Here is a 12,378-nt window from a genome sequence, read left to right as displayed (position 1 = left end):
TCTATAACTTGTGGTTATTCTTCCCTATCATTTTACTCTCATTTTTTCTAATTTTTTAGAATTAACCCTCCCCCCAACTGCCCCAAAGAGAGAGGATCCGTTCCGGTTATGTCAATCACGTATCTAGGACTTTTGCTTATTTTCCCCACCAAGTCTCATCCCCATCCCTCCACTCTAAGCGTTTTCCACGATTTTAGCCCCCCCACCGACTCCCCCCTATTTCACCAGATCCAATCGGGATCTCAAATAAGAGCTTTGAGACACGATATCCTTCCAAACATCAAATTTCATTAAGATCCGATCACTCCTTCGTAAGTTAAAAATACCTCATTCTTTCTAATTTTCAGAATTAATCCTCCCCCCAAACCCCCAAAGAGAGTGGATCCGTTCCGGTTATGTCAATCACTTATCTTGGACTTGTGATTATTTTTCCACCAAGTTTCATCCTGATCCCTCTACTCTAAGCGTTTTCCAAGATTTTAGGTCCCCCCCCCAACTCCCCCCAATGTCACCGAATCCAGTCTGGATTTCAAATAAAAACTATGAGACATGATATCCTTCCAAGCATCAAATATCATTAAGATCCGATCACTCCTTCGTAAGTAAAAAATAACTCATTTTTTCTAGTTTTTCAGAAATAGCCCCCCCCCGCCCCCAACTCCCTCAAAGAGGGCAGATCCGGTCTAGTTATTTCAATCACATATCTAGGACTTGCTCTTATTTTTACCACCAAGTTTCATCTCGATCCCTCCACTCTAAGCGTTTTCCAAAATTTTAGCCCCCCTCCCAACTCCCCCCAAAGTCACCAAGTCCGGTCGGGATTTAAAATGACAGAAATTAATCAAAGCAGGTAGCACTACACTGGACTCGCAAAGCTTTGCACAGATGATTTTTCATTTCACCAAATTTTCAAAGTTTTCCTGACAAGTCTGCAAGAACATCTTAGGGATTGCCCTTTCTTGAACTTAAAAAAGAATGAAGAATGACTACATTTCAAAAAGAAGAACAAGAATTGGCCACAAAAACTAAGAAAACGTATAATGGGCGAGATAAGGTGATCATTTAAGGTATCGAATCCTGTTTAGTACAAGGAATTAAACCGTATTCTAAAACCACACATTATGCTCTTGCCACTTATCTTTATCCTGTCACTTTAACGTGTTAATGATAATCTTTAAATAGAGAGTTTCCAATATAATAATATGCATATAATTAGTATTGGAAGAGCTGAGGGCCATATACATAAGTCGTCATTATATTCGTCTAAATACAAATGCATTAAAATCTGATCATAACACTATGAATCTCTAATTGCCATGCCAGTGCCTAATCTCTATTGCCTTCAACACAAAATTTACCACCATGGAATTGTTGATGTAAGAATACCAAGAAGTACCATAATCAAAATTTCATTCCAGCCCATTGGCACTAATCTGAGATGGCTAGCGGGACCTCGGAAGAAAATGGCCCAATACACCCTCCTCCGCATTGCACAACGGGTAATTACTCTTTGCTTCTATACTTCCCATAAATTTCTTAAAGTTGCTCCTCCCCCCCCCCCCGATAGACCCTTTCCTCTCAATTGGATCCATATCCTTGTAAATTTAACCGGAATATTTGACTTCGAATAAACTTTCATTCTCTTCCCAGATCTAACTTGCATATATAATACTAAAATCTCGGATAGACGTACTAACATGTAAAATCAGTAATCAAGAAGATTCTATAATTAAATAATAATAACTATCAATATATAATTTGACAAATTCACTAAAATATTCATTACCAGAATTGAATGTATGTTGAATGTCTTTCACAATTAGCATGACAATATATTTCTTTTGGAAAGGAAAAACATGCTGCCAAGTTTATTTTTCCTTATGGAATGGTCATACATTAGCACCAATCAAAAACGAACAAACGAAGAAAGAGAAAGTGAGAAAGATAAACAACGAAAATTTGAGAAAAATGTAAAGGAGAAAATGAAGACAGGTTAAAGGAGGGATAAAGAAAAAAGAGAGGGAAATGAAAAACATTTACCGCAGCAAGAACATTGACCAGCTTCCCGGCAATTGCAGAATCCTTATCTGGGTTGAAAAATGATATAGTACGCCCAGTATTACCAAGGCGACTCGTTCTTCCGATACACATATTCGTCAATATCTGTGGGTAATTCATAGTTGATGACTAGTCCAACGCCCTTTATATCTAAAAAAGGAGAGAAAATCAATTAGTAAACTAAAAGGAATCATTAAAATTATAAAGCTTTTAAGAAATTACTTATTAACAAGAGTTAAAAGGTTAGTAAAGCTTTTGAATAATTTTTACCATACGATCCAAATAGGTGAGTCTCGTTAAGCAAAAAAAAAAAAAAAAAAAAAAAAAAAAAAAAAAAAAAAAAAAAAAAAAAAAAAAAAAAAAAAAAAAAAAGCTCTTTATTAACACCTCCCCGATGATCACATTTGGGGACGACCTGCATTTCGATTGACAAATGATTGGCCAACAAAGACGCTCTTTGAGAATCTGCCCTCCTTCATCCGCAAATCTTGTCCCATCTCCAACTTCCTCTCATCACATCCCTAGAAAGTGGGATAGAACACATTTTTCTTTATACATTAAAGTTTGAAATACGGTCGGTCAGGTGGATACCTAAAAGAGTTCGGAGCCAATTGTGAAAAACACCCAAGGAATCCTCATCCGTCTAGCCAGGACCCATGTTTCAGAATCATATTTGACTACTGTAGCTTTGAATATTCAAATCTTGGCTCCCAAACTTATCTTCCTGTTCTTTCAAACTTCTTAAATTGCAAAAAAAGCACCCTGGGCCTTGGTTATTCCACCTCAAACATCTTCACTGATTACAAAACTTGACAAAATTCCATGAGACGCCATAAGCTAGATAGCATTGACGTTATTTTCGACACTTGCACCGGGTTCCACTCTTGTAAGTTAAATTCATTCTTTGGATTATCTCATCTCTGGCAAAAACATAAATTCACAGCTGAACATTCCAACGGACTGGCAACTGAATAATTTTTTTTTCAAAAAAAAAATTTATTTCAAGCAATTTTATTTCTTGATATAAAAGAGTTCAAATCATCTAAAATAAAGCAGTTCAAATTGTATCTCTGGTTCAACATGCAGATAATATCAACCTTTAATTCAAAATTGCTAATTATAGCCTCTAATGATAGTTTATGTGCCCTCTAATGATAGATTTATAGTTAAATTTATTTGAGAGAATTTCTCTAGTCCCTAGAATAGGTCTTTCTCTATGGGTAGTTTCATTAGCGCCATCTTTTTTCTCAAGTAAACTGGCTCGCCATCTATATTTCCGAAATCATATAGTTGTTTCTTTCCTCCATTCATTAAGATGCTGATTTTTCCTCAGAACAAGCAGAAGAGAGGAAAGAACCCTCCGGGAGCACCGCACTGTCCCCCACCGGTATTTAGATACCCGTATATTTCGTGGAATAGGTGAGAGGGTCCTTACGCTTCGCTTGTTCCAGGGTGATTTCAGTAGCTTGAGTATTCATTCAGCGCTCGGCGCGCGCACTTGAAATAGACATTCTTGGATTTTTATTAACCTTTCCTTCAGGCAGCGACTTGTGCTTGCAAGCGAACTGATTGCGGAATAGTGAAACAAAAATATACACGATTTTTCTGAGAAATGGCTGGTGATCCATGTCCCAAATGTAAGAAAAATGTTACAAGAGCTCAAGGCGGAATTCAATGCCGTACCTGCACGAAGTGGTTCCATTTCTCCTGAGCATGTGTCACTCCTGCTCCAAGCAGAATGTAGCCCATCTGCAGCTACAAGTTAGGATAATGGCAGATCGCACGAAAACCATCAACTCAAATGAACAGGGACGATCAATTCCAAATTCTGGCGATCAAGCACTGTATTCCCATGTGGCACAAAATGGAGCAGTCGGTTTTGGTGCAAGCATACCAACCGCAGCCTACGCAATCAACCCAATCGAAACGCTTCTATTAGCTGAAAAGGAGAAGCAATTACAGGAAGAAAAGCGACGTAACTTGGTCTTACCAGAAATTCCCGAGTCTGATAATCTTAATGTAATAGTCACAAGTAATCATTGAACCTTGCCAAAAGAACAGCTTAGGTGCCAACTTAAAAATCAAGGATTTTATTGAGACTAGGCGACTAGGAAGAACAAGAGAAAATGACAAACCAAGAAAGCTCTTTGATAAGCTCCAAGATGACGCTTCAACTTTAGAAAAACGAAACAGCATTGTGAAAAACACCGGCACTGCAACAAGCTACAGCCATACAACCCCAGAGCAACACAGCAATACAGAAAATCATTCTGATAATATTTCACCACTCATTTTAATTTGTGGTTTTATATTTTTCGATTATTGTGTTGCGAGAGCAACACTTTGGTTTTGTCCCGGTTTTTTTTTTTTTTTTTTTCCTATGCCGCCGATCTCAGCTTATTCCTGGAAACTGGTAAGGGTCTAACCTGTCCGGTTTTTACGGAAAGTGTGGACCTCAGGCCGGATTGATGAATATGACATTACATTTTGGAAAGCTCCGTAGAACTCTTGCCTGGGGCCAAAAAGGATGGTTTTTGCTTGTCCTCGAGCCAGAGCCTATGGTGTGCGAAGTGAAGTGGAGTTATATAGCCCATGTCAGAGAGGAGTATCTGAAGTTGTGCAGCCAAGCTTTCGTTTCATCAAACCATGTTTCTGCTTTCGAGTGGAAAGCTCCGTTCTAGCAGGCTAGCAGGCAGGCACCAGTTTCAAATTGAAGATGGACTAAAATCTATAAGTGTTAAATATATGCGGTAGTTCCCCGGCCCCACAGCCAATATATCTTCTTTGAGTGATAAATATAAAAATTTACAGAAACAAAAAAGTGCGATTTTCCCACGGGTCCAAAAGTGCTGCCATCTATTGTTTCTAGCCATTTCTGTTCGTGATTTCAGCTGACTTTACCATCCTTTCTTTTTTCTACTTGGGATTGCAATAGAGAAATGGTATCAGATATACCTCTTAAACTTTAAAAGTTCTCTCATTGCTAAAGAAATTAGAGCTTATCCTTTGCTCCTTTCTAAGTGGTGGTGTTAGAAAGTTGGCCTCCGGCAAAAAAGTCAATTTTTGAACTAAGACAGATAGAATTTTTTTTCAATGAGAATCGATAGACCTTGATGAGCTGATCAAAGTATATGTCATCCATTTTTTGTTACAAAAATTCCTTCATGACATACACCAGTTTGAAAGTTTCAAGGGGTTGACAACTTCAGTGGTAAGGTACACACTTGAACCAAAAATAGGCCGATACCAATTGTGAGATATGTAGGGGACTTCCAAGCAACAGTCGATTATTAGCTTATAATCATCTTTGGCAATGAGGGGTTTGCAACTTTTGCTGATTGGTGTACCTATTATCTGTTTCTGGTGTAATTGATGGTAAGAACAACTTGGTTCCCGATTGTAAGACATGTAGGGGAGTTGTAAGTAATAATCGGCTGTTAGGCTACAATGACTTCAGCGACAAGGGGTTTGCAACTTTTGCTAGTTGGTGTACCCATTATTTGTTTCCGGTGAACTTGGATGTATATCACGGGAGAGGGACTTGTAAGTAAGAATCGGTTGCTAGAGGAGGTTCATCAGAGGCTAAAAATTTGTGCAAATTGGTGCACATCTATGGTATTTGATCCTGAAAAGTCACGAATAGCTTTATAATACCAACTAGATTATATAAGATAATGTTCCAAGTTTCCATCGGTCACGATGTCTACGATTGAAAAGGATAAAGTTCAACTGGCTGCAAACTCAATTTAGTCCCTTCTTCCGATATTCTTTTGCTGTTGTTTTTTCAACGCTGAAGAACTTGATCATGTGATTACTGATTGTGTTCTGCTTTGAATATGCCGTTTTGAATGCTTTGATAGTTTTGACAACTTCAGAATTTAACCGATAGCGAAGAAACAAAACCAAAGTGTTGCTCTCGCAACACTTTTATCAGCGAAACCGGACAAAGGTTGCCGCAACACTTCACGTTGCCCAGGCAACGTAGGTCTAGTTTATTTTGATATTCCGCAATAAATTATTTATCATTGTGTCGAAGACTCAAGACTTCCAGATCGCAAGTTTTTGCTTTAAATATTTCAATAGCCTCCTTCCGTCATCATTCTAAAATATGTTCACAATAAATCAATATCTGCATTCTTATTACACCCAACATTCTTGTGACACCGTCCAAGAAGCACTCTAAATGAAAAGAGCCTCTATTTTAATTAGATTTTTTGCACAAAATATTTGGAATCTACTATCATTCGATATCCGGAATTCAAGCGAGCAGCGAAAGGTCATTACAAGAAAATCTTTTAGTGCTCTCTACATTTAGACCCCCCCCCCCTCGTTTTCTTTTTAGTATTTCTAGTTACCTATTTATAACTTAAGGTTGTTTTTTTCTTTCCTTTTTTTTAGTGTTCAATTGGTTCCGTGTTGCTTATTTTTTCCGTTTGTTGTTTGGTGTTTAATTAAAATAAATTATTTCCCTGCCCTAGCCATAAGCATATAATTATAAGCTGGAAAGGTTTTCAAAGCCAGTCTGGGCACTAACCATTTTATCATTCTATGCAAAAATTATTATTAATAACTAATTAACATCCTATATAATTATGATTATTTTATATCTACTGTAATCCCTATTCTATTAAATTTCTTAAATAATTTAATCTGATTGTATTGTTTCTCGAGTCAATATGGGTACAAGCGATTAAGTGCTCTTTCTTATTGGTTATTCGCTCTTCTATTTAAGTGCTATTATTAATAATTAAAATTCTATATAATTGTAAATTTATTCGAATTCCTTTTCAAATTAACTTGCATAATAGCTTTTTTTATCAACCTAGTTTTTTTCTGGATTTAGCCTGGGCACAAGCCATGAAGTTTTCCTTTTTGATTTTTACCTTTTCGTTTAATTATTGTATGCGATTAATATTAATAATTATTAGTCTAAATATTTATCCTATCAGTGTAATTATTCATTTACATTTATCGAAGAAACAGTTTTTCAGCAACCAGTTCTTTTCAGGTTTTTCAGGAGCTGGCCTGGGGAAAAGCCACATAGTACCCTTTCTTATTAGTCTTTCCAATTTTTATATAATTATTATTAGAAATTAATTAACATTCTATAAAATTACCATAATTTCACAGTTATTCAAATCCCTTTCATATTTAACTGATTCCATAGTTTTATGAACTTGTGGTTTTTCCAGAGCCGGTCGGTTCGCATGCCATGAAGTCCCTTTTCTTCATAATGACTGGAATTACCCACTTCTGAACAGGTGTAGGTTGGGTACATCCACATTTCTATATTTTAGCTAATATTATTGAACGCCTTCTGGCAGCTCAAAAGAATCAATTCCACTAGGAAGGTCTTCGCCTGTTACCTATAAAATCCAATACAAGGAGGATTAATAATTTAACTTACAATATAACAATATTCTAGACTAGACATTATTCCCGACATATAGAGTTACTCAGTTAGAATCTGGTCATGAGCATCATAAGAACATTTACTTTGAAATAAAAGGGAATAAAGTGACTAGTATTAGGGGAGGAGGGGTCTTAATTATACTTACAAAAAAGCAATGGAAAAAAGTCACAGTAATTAATAACTAAATTAATAATATAAGTCACATGAGAAACTTAGTACTTAGATTCGAAATAATTACTTAAATAAGTACTTAAAAGTTAAAAATTTACATTTTTGTAACAATTCGTTCATCAAAAGTAAAACTAAGACTATTAAATTCCTCTAGATGCTCCTTTTTTAACAGTATTTAATATAAACTAAAAAACCAGAGCTTTTTTTGGAGACGAGGTCGAGAAGGGTGAATAGTCCTAGAAGAAAAATGTGATGACAAGAAAAGGATGCAGTTTTTCAATTTAGGCAACAGTCTATATGAAAAATTTCTTCCTATTAATTTCTTCCTATTAGTTGTCAAGAGACATATTCAAGTAAAAAAAAAAAACATAATTATGTAGGAGTAACAAAACTAAATTTGTTTATTGACAAATCCGAGCTTTTAGAGAGAGACATTCTTGTTTAATAGCTGTGACGAGTCTCAGATTCTTATTTGCTTCGCATTAAATGCTCAGGAGCAGAAAAAATACAGTAATAATAAAGAAACGATGCAAATAGGTCACAACTTTGGGGATGTTCCCTTAGGACCTTGATTAATTTTAGAGAATAATTTTCATATAAATGACGCGTAAAAAAACCAAACGTCCAATGTTTTACTAATGGTTTTACTTTCTACACCGCAATTTAGTGTGAAATTGAATTTATTTTGAGAAAGAGAATAGAGAATTTATTTTCACTGAGCGAAGCGAAGTACAGGTCCCAAAAAGACTAACCTTGGCTGCTACATTTGAAAATTTGCTAAAATTTATTCACCGAGTTTTAAAAATTATTTAAAAACCGAGCTCATCGGTTTCTTCCTCCTTCTCTGGAATATAGGTTACCCCACCACGCTCTGGCTCAGTCGTCTCACTAGCTGATTACGAATCATCCAATGGCCCTTTTCTACCACCACGACCCCTTCTCCCACGGCCTCTTCTACCACGAAATCTGGAACTTGTCCAATCATCAATTCACTAAAAAAAAGTATTAACAAGAAATTCAAAGAATGTATAAGGTTTAAAATATTCTTAATAACATTACAGCAACCTTATGGTAACCGTAAATAGGCAAAAAAAAATTTTTTTTTGACTTTTTGAAATCTGTGAAGTTTCTAAAATATGTGTGTTTTTACGATGTTCCTACATTATTCAATATTCGCCTGTACCAATGAATTTATCCTATGCACGGTTGAAAATTCCCTCACACAACTTCAATTGTCGAAGCATAGGCATCAAGATGCAGTCTTTTTAAACATTTATCCATGGCCTAATTTTTTTCGTTCCTAGCTAAATAGACGAACTCTTTCTTTCATAAGGAGGTAGGAGGAGGTCAAAACCCCAAAGCAATGTGAGTAATATAGAAAGCACCCGAATTTACTAGAGAAGTCTTAAATAGTTTCCTGATTTGGGCAAGATTTGTATTGTTGCTATCCAATCATACAGATTTGCCCCCCGGTGAAAAAAGAAAACACTAGTTTTTCGTAATTTATTGGTGGAATTAGTGATTTTCTTCAATAATCAGGTCATTTATGTTCTAATTTAGATTTGTTTTGTTGTTGAGGATCTTTGAGATGAGGATGTTGAGATATAAAAAAAAATCACTAGAAATAGTGATACATCCCTAGGGATGGCGACCGTGCATACAGATCATATAAAGGTCAAAATAATACTTATCAGTTATATAATAAACACTCGGGAAGTGAAATTTGATTAATGTTAATGAAATCAAACAAAATATGAAACATACAATGGTTTAGGAAACAGTTTAGGCTATATATTTGCAGATTAGGGGGGGGGAGGTGGGTTGAAGAATAGCATATATTAAATATGTAACCTAACCAAACCAAAATACTGACTAAATACATAATAAAATGCTTGACCAGTTTCTTGTGTCATGTTCGCATCATTCGCGATCAATAGTGTTTACTATATAACCGATAAGTACAAATTCTTTTCATATAAATTAGTGTGTAGACAAAAGCAGGAACAATTGCGTAGAATAACTGAGATAATTGGGCATAGTTAAAATGACTGATAGTCAAATGACTGAGGAATAGTGGCTTTAAAAGATCCTTTAGGTTAAGTTTTTATAACAACAAGAGGCGAGAAACTACGGGTCTAACGAAATCGTCCCTGCTTTGAATATTTTTTATTTTTTTATTTGAAGATATTGACACAAGCCTAAACAAATTGTTCAATGCTACTCTTTAATAGTCCAAAAGAAACAGTTCCAGAATATATATATAGCTAAAAATTATTGAAAACTAAACATTGTTATATATTTCTGAAATTACAATAAAAAAAAGAAAACAAAATTCAGATTTAGGTTGCTTTAAAATGGAGGATTGTTAATTTCTGGAGGAGGAGGGTGACTGAATGGTTAAAATGCAAAAAAAATCGAGACACCAAAAAATAACGGCAAAAATAGTTAACAGATAGGAAAACTATACGGATCTTGAGATATTGGGGATAGGAGGCTGGAAGTTTGTCAAAATGTGTGATTTCCAAGACAATACTGGCTGTATTAAACAATCCCAACAATAATGCAGAGCGCAGACACCTCAGCAAAGGTCTTTGCTAAACCATCTTTGCTGCAACAGGTTAGTTTAAAAATACAGAAAAAAACGATACTACAAAAGCTTTTGAAATAGGAAAACTTAAAATGAAAGCCATGGAGAACAGAGAAAACATATGCATAAAATCAAACTAAAAAGTGACTGAACATAAAAACAGAGAATCAAAATAGCCGAAGTCTGAAGCTGAAAGTACAAAGAAAAAGAAAAGAAGCCTAAAGCACAAAAAAAGAAAGAAAATAAAACATTAAGAGACTGAAACCAAAGATTTAATTGCAAATTTTTATCGAATGTGTTTTTAGTTAGGCTTAATTTTTGTATATTAACAACAGAGGTGTTAATTTTTTGTCAATAGTAACTATTAAGAATAATAAAATAGTTGAAAATGGCGAGGGGCAGTCATCAAAAAAACAGTAGCATATTTTGACTTTTACATTCCAAAATTTATTATCACATTTATAATCAATAGCCTAAGAAATCCTGAAAAACTAACCTCAATGATGATAAAACAATTTTTGTAAAAAATCTAGTTAGTTCATTTTAAATTCTACTGTTATATTAAAATTGTAGTGTCAGATTTGAAGCCTACAAGCTTAAAAGCCCATAAATGTAGGCTATATATCGATAAAAATTAAATATTATTTGTGAAACACATATGATGATATTAAACTGAAAACTTATAGCCCTTTGAATAAAAATTTTCTTAAGCCAAACTTTGAAAGATGAGAATTATAAATCAGGCGAAAGATTCCCTAGGAATTTGCTGACGTAATGAGATTCGGTTGTACAGCCATTCGGTTGTACAGCCAGCCACTATGGCTGGGGAATTTCCGCTTATTGCGTAGTAATTGGAAAAATTTCAAAAGTAGGCGGTGCCACGAGAACTTGTAATGAAATTCATTTGTAATTAGCGTCAGTTATTAAATAACTTTAGAGCTGTACACACGTAAAAACTTGTAAGAATTTATCCTTTTAGAAAGCATAGGAAGAGTACTTTATAGAAAAGAATCAGAATATGGGAAATGTTACATTTGAAGAATTTATGCTGGAAATGCAAAATGAAATATTCAAGCAAAGAGCCTTCAGAATTTATAATGGTGACAACACATTTAGAAGCCACAACGAAGAAGGACGAGAAAAACAGATGTTTAGATTGAGAATGAAAAGTGAACTTTTTGCAGAGACAGTGTATTCTTTGGTAAATGGCACAGGTTTTGCACCAAAGAATACTGCTCAGGTTGCTACTACCCAAGAAACGCCGAATCAGCAAGAACAAAGCAAATCAGAGGCAGATTTATCAGCAGGAGAATTATTGACTGATGGCCAAATTGCCAAACCGAAAGAACTGAGCATATACGAAAGCCTTAGACAAAGGCTTGCAAGACTTCGAGACAAGAATGGACAAATTGCCAAGCAAATTGCAAAGAAAATTAGTATCTATGAAAGACTTGGACCTCATGTAAGAATTCAAGAAAAGCATAGCCAAATTACAGAAAAAATTAGTATTTATGAAAGACTTGGACCTCATGTAAGTATTCAAGAAAAGCATGGCAAAATCACAGAACAAATTAGTATTTATGAAAGACTTGGACCTCCTGTCAATATTAGAGAAAAGCCTGGCAAAGAGTTTTACAAGAAGTCATCAAAATTGGCTGATGATGAAAAATTCAATCGCAGCAATTTTAGAAGAAATTACCAACCAAATAGAGCAACACATGCTGGGAGGACTGGTGGCCCAGGTTCTCAACCTCAGATAAAGTTCAATAGAAACAAACAAGTTCGGGGACCAGAAAAAACACCAAGAGCAAAGTTGATAAATAAACGCTGTAAGTATGGAAGAGAATGCTACAACGACAAATGTGCATTTATTCATTAGAACAAGTTATAATTTTTCGATCTGACAGATACTAAATTATTTGTTTAATATTTTTTATATTAGTTTGAAAAATTTGAGTTTTTATGGATATCAAAATTGATTATTGCTTAAGCTAGTTTTTAGATTTTTGGTAGTGTTTTTTTTATACTATGTTTGTCATTCTTGAAGATGTTCTTTTTGTCGTAAATTTGGATGTATAGAGAAAAAGAACATCTTCCCCAATCCGTTTTTGGCACAGAAAAAAGATAATCTTAGCAAAACCAGGCGACA

Source organism: Artemia franciscana, chromosome 9, assembly GCF_032884065.1.
Source record: "Artemia franciscana chromosome 9, ASM3288406v1, whole genome shotgun sequence".
Taxonomy (NCBI): Eukaryota; Metazoa; Arthropoda; class Branchiopoda; order Anostraca; family Artemiidae; genus Artemia; species Artemia franciscana.
This window is presented reverse-complemented; position numbering follows the sequence as displayed.